Genomic DNA, 6000 nt, shown 5'->3' with positions numbered 1-6000 from the left:
TTGTGGAGAATGGTAGGTTAAAGGAATTAAGGATAGCTCACGTTATGTTTTACTTTTCAATGAATGACTTTGATTAGGCAATGTCATGGAAATGAAAGATATTGTGACTTTATGACACCTTAGAAAGGAATGACTATTAGTCATTTCTTTATAACATGGATAGCTTCCACGTGGGGATAGAGATGGGACATTTAATCTTTATCCACTTATTAGGTAATTAGGTAGTATCTCGTTACCCGGTAATCAACCAATTACCCGCATGATTAAGAATTGTCTCAAATTACTTAAAATTCTACTTATTTTTAAGACCCTTTATATATATATATGTACATATATGTATATATATATGTACATATATGTATATATATATGTACATATATGTATATATATATGTACATATATATATATATACACACACACACACACACACACACACACACACACACACACACACACATATATATATATATATATATATATATATATATATATATATATATATATATATATATATATATATATATATATATATATATATATATATATATGTATATATGGGGTCATATGGTACCTTGTATGGTACTAGTCCATAAATATCGAATATTAATGCTCGACCCGTATTTTATCCCAACACGCCAAACTTGGACGAAAATTCATTTTCTTTGACTTGCTTCCCCCTCACCTTCACGAATTTACTCATCACTTGTTTGAAATAGCATAATCTTTATAATCTCTAAAATAATCTTTTCCTTGGACTGATGTCAATTACCTTACGACAAATTCAACGTACAATACTATAGCGTGCAACATCGTCGTAACTTATTACTGCGAAGCGTAACATCACCATAATATAATGTTGTAGGGTGCAACATTGTCGTAACTTAATACTGCGAAACATAACATCATCGTAATGTAATACTGTAGGGTGCAACATTGTTGTAACTTAATACTGCAAAGCGTAACATCATCGTAATATTGCGGGGTGTAACACCGGAGCTCAACTGAGATAACCCAGTCAAGCCAATATGCTAGATACTTTCTACCCGACCTTGCCCATGAATAGAGTGCAGATGTATTCCATTATTTAAACATTGAGAGTTTTTCATAATCAACACCAATTCCATTACTCAAGGACATTCATTTATAATTCCCAATAATATTACAAGTTCATAATTACGAGGGAAAACATGTTTCCAAATACCAACGCTTCTAGTTCATTATCCAGCATCGTACACCACCCACAACATGTCTATGGAGTCTTTATGTACAACATAAGAGCAGTATGAAAGTGAAGACGACAACGCCCCGGCTATACCTCAAAACACAAAGTACAACATCAAGTGACATCAAGCCCGGAATAGAGTAGGACTCACTAAAATCTGTTGAATATGGAGTAACTACTAATGAGGACCAAAGCTGCTCGACGATGAACCACCTGCATCCATTCAAGATGCAGTGCCCCCAGCAAAAAGGACGTTAGTACATATGGAGTAGTACTAGTATGTAAAGCTAAATGTCCTCTTTCAAAATAGAATGCCAATATAAAAAGGAAAAATCATGGAAACCACAAGCAGCGATCAATGATATCCAAATGACAAGTTAAAACATGACAATTTTCCAAACACAAGGATAATACTGTGAAGAGAATAATCAAAATATTAATATAATATTATTTTTGATTGGGAGATCTTTAGCACCGATTTACCACTGTGAATTTAGCACGGAGTCTGATCACGACCCGATCGGCTAAGCCGTCTCACTAGAGATATCCAATCACAATCACAAAAATCTCTACACACAGCGGCCCTTCCGCCTCACCCCAATGTGTGCGGGTGGAGGTGTACGTACAATCACAACACCACCATGTGCGCGACATGGCGTCCGATCTCGGCCCGATCGGCTAAGCCGTCTCACCACAATGCTGTATGGGTTTATATCACATTCCTCTAGCAATCATCTCATCCCAATGAAGGGGAATAATTTCATCACATTAACATGGGGATTTACCCCTCTATTACTTCTACACCGGCACATGTAGTTTCGGGGTTAGGTTGTTTCCGCCTACCCTTCCTCGGTGACTAACGATACTCCTAAAAACATTTTTGATTTTCATACAGGGAAAACAAAAATACAATTATATTTTCCTCATAACCTTCCACACCATATATAGCTTCATTGGTACTTTCAACCACTTACAAAATTATTATTTTATTGGCTTTCCTGGCCATACATATAATTCTTCATTCATGGCACGATAGACATATTTCGTATTCCACACTTTCATATCTTTACCTTGAAGGATCATCATCATAAGAATAAACATATAGAATATTCCGAAAATCACAACTTTAAGTTCATCAGTAACGAGGGCTTTAAACACAGAAGTTTCCTTTCCAAAGAAATGGAGCAAGATGATTAGCAATCGAAACGCAAGTTAAGATCATAAACGAGTAATACACCATTTATTCTTGAAATATTTTTCATTGAAAGGGTAATGCACAATTTCAACTCATGAATATGTAAGAGCTCAAAACACATTGGGAATACTTACAAAGAATAGCATTAGTTGAAACAACCACATTGGGGCATGACTTGAGGACATAAGGTTTTAGGTAAATTTATTTTCAAAATCTATTTGGAACAGTTGAATCAAGGCTCATTTCATAACCTTTCTCACATCATTTCATTTCATTGGCACGATTAGCAACAAGTATAACTTTCATTCTTGCACGACGACCACACTTTATATCACCAACTTACTTCTTTCACATTCAAGCATCTTTACATATTATCAGCAATAAGACATTTCAAATCAAGGCTTTAGGTACACATATGAGCAACTAAGAGTCTTAAGCAACTCGAGTTTTTCTCACACAATTTGGCATCATAACTTTCATTTGAAACATGACTCATAGCCATAACATTTTAATACACATATCATTCTTGAACACATTCCCGAAGGATAACATAATGTGGTAGGAGCATTCGGAACACGTTTTGAATACATAACTTTTGACACTTTGTTTACTAGGGATACTCGAATTTATTAGGAACAACTCGGAACATGGGAATTAGGAACTTGAGCCAACCATACTTGCAACTTACGGGAGCATCATGGAATTCAATTATAAGATAGTAGTTTAGCCAACATACCTTGCTTGAACTTTCTTTAGTTTACTACAATGTTCTGGAAATCTTAGACACATTGATCTATTTAGAAACATAACAAAATTGAATAATTAGGAAGATATTCGTGGGTTAACCTCATTTAAGCATTTTATCAAACACTAAGTGTGCAAATTTGACTACAAGGTTCTTCTACAAGATTTCCTTCACTCTACAACCCATTCAATACTAAGAGTTTACTCATATTAGCTAAATTACCTTCCACCATCCTTATAGCTACATGCATTCATAATTAACAACTTTCATACCCAATAATCACACTCCTCGTTACACATCTTCTACCCAAACTCGAAACTGAAGACTAGGGTTAGAACCTTACCTCTTGGGTGAAGATCTTGTGAGATTTTCCTTGATTCTTAAAGATTGGGGCAAGAATGGATGAGTAGAATTGCTAGATTGTCACGACCCAAAATCTCTCCATAGGAGTCGTTATGGCACATAGTCTCTAAACTAGGTAAGCCTAACATTTTCTATAATAACATGGATATTTACTAACTTTAAATTAAATTACTCTGAACAAATTACAATTTTCAAAACCGGTGGTACAAGTCATAAGCCTTTCTAAGAGTAGTTATACAAAATAAATACAACACTGTTCCATAATGAGAAGGAATCAATGGAACGTAAATACAAACGAAGGTGACTCCGAGGCCTGCGAACGCAGCAACAGGTTATCGTGAGTCTCCACCGCGACGACCCGCATAGCTACTATCGATCAATACCTGGATCTGTACACAACAAATGTACAAAAGCGTAGTATGAACACACCACGGCGGTGCCCAGTAAGTATCAAGACTAACTTCGGTGGGGTAGTGACGAGGAACAGTCAAGACACCTATTGGTCAAATGAAATGAACATGATATGATAATAAAATATCGAGATAAAGATAACGAGGTAATATCAACAACAGAGAGAATTCAAATACAACATTAGGGACAATAAAGGGAGAACGAGTAGTAACGAACGATAACCAAGTAAATCAGATAACCAAATAAATCAACACTAACATAACAGGAACAAAGACAAGTAAGAATGTATTCAAATAAAGAAGGCAATGCCAACTCAATCAATCACATCATGTCTAATACACAATCCTGACCATCTCAATCCTCAGTTTCTCATATCATAATCTCAACTTCCAAACCTTCAGCACACATGGCACCTTGTGCCCACATATTTCATCTCACTTTTAACAACAAAATCCACGTACTATACAATATAAAATGTTCGTACAAATACACTCAAGATGTTCAAGAAGTCTCATTTACATAATATAAAGTAAATTACAATTTCTAAACTAATTAGGAAACCAGTGAGAAAAGGAGAAGTTGTTTTTTTAAAAATCATTTGAGTAAAGAAAGTACCCCTTTCAATTAAAATACAACATCAAATAAATTATTACCTTTAACATGAGAGTTTATAACTTAAAACTTAGTAGAAATTTCTTTTTAAGTAAAATACAACCTCAGACGGTTTAAGAGAATATAATTGAGAAACTAATTGAATTAAAGGTGTAACAATTATTGAAGTTTTAAGTATTGGAATGTATATATATATAAATACGGCGAGGTATTGAAAACACTGTAGGTTCCAAAACAAAGGATCACAACAGTAAAGGAATTTAAACAGTTAAAACACTTGAATTGACAACAACAAATAAACATAGCAACAGAAAGTGCACGACATCACCCTTCGTGCTTTAACTCTCAATCCTCACCATGTAATCAATAATAGAAATATGCACAACATCACCCTTCGTGCTCTATCACTCTTCCTCACCATATGAATCATATAAATATGCACGGTATCACCCTTCGTGCTTTATCTCTCTTCCTCACCATATGCATCAATATAAATGTAAATGTGCATGGCATCACCCTTCGTGCTTTATCACTCTTCCTCACCATATGAATGACATCACCCTTCATGCTTTATCTCTCTTTCCTTATCATATGCATCAATATAAATGTAAATGTGCACGGCATCACCCTTCGTGCTTTATCACTCTTTTCTTACCCAAATAGTAGAAACAACAACATCCAGGCAAGGGAATCAACAATAGAAATAATAACATCCCGGCAAGGGAATCAACAATAGAAACAATAACATCCCGACAAGGGAATCAACAATAGAAACAATAACATCTCAGTAAGGGAATCAACAATAGAAACAATAACATTCCGACAAGGGAATTAACAATAGAAACAATCTTGTTTTAACAGTTAGCTTCGCAATATAGTTCTCAACTTGAGTCAATACTCAACAATGGTCAATTACCCAGAGAATATCATCAATCTTATTCAACATGAATAATTCGTCAATTCAAGTATGAATAGTACATAATAAGGATCACGGAAAAGCCAAGAAACATAATAGCCTTGACAAAACAACAAGACATAATGCAGCACGTAATAACTTCAATGGTAACCACAACAATTGGACATATAACATATTTGCACGAAGTCATAGAAGAATTCACAATCAAGAAGTATCAAAACAATAAGGAAGACAATCACTTCAATTAAGGAAAATAAGGGTCACGTAACAAGTAAGAGTTGGAGGAAAGCTAACAACATCGGATGGAGCATATAAAGGTAAAACAACCAATTAGGAAACCCAATCATATCAGAAACTTCTCACTTAATGCACATAAGGACCTAATTCCATAAAGGCCAATTTCCCACAAGTATGTTTGAAAACACACTCGTCACCTCACGTGCACGGACTACAAATAGTATAGAAGACTCAACTCCTAAGGGGAAGTCCCTCACTCAAGGTTAGGCAAGATAATTACCTCAATCCGGCCAATTCAA

The sequence above is a fragment of the Nicotiana sylvestris genome, chromosome 3 (genome assembly GCF_000393655.2).
Source record: "Nicotiana sylvestris chromosome 3, ASM39365v2, whole genome shotgun sequence".
NCBI lineage: Eukaryota > Viridiplantae > Streptophyta > Magnoliopsida > Solanales > Solanaceae > Nicotiana > Nicotiana sylvestris.
This window is presented reverse-complemented; position numbering follows the sequence as displayed.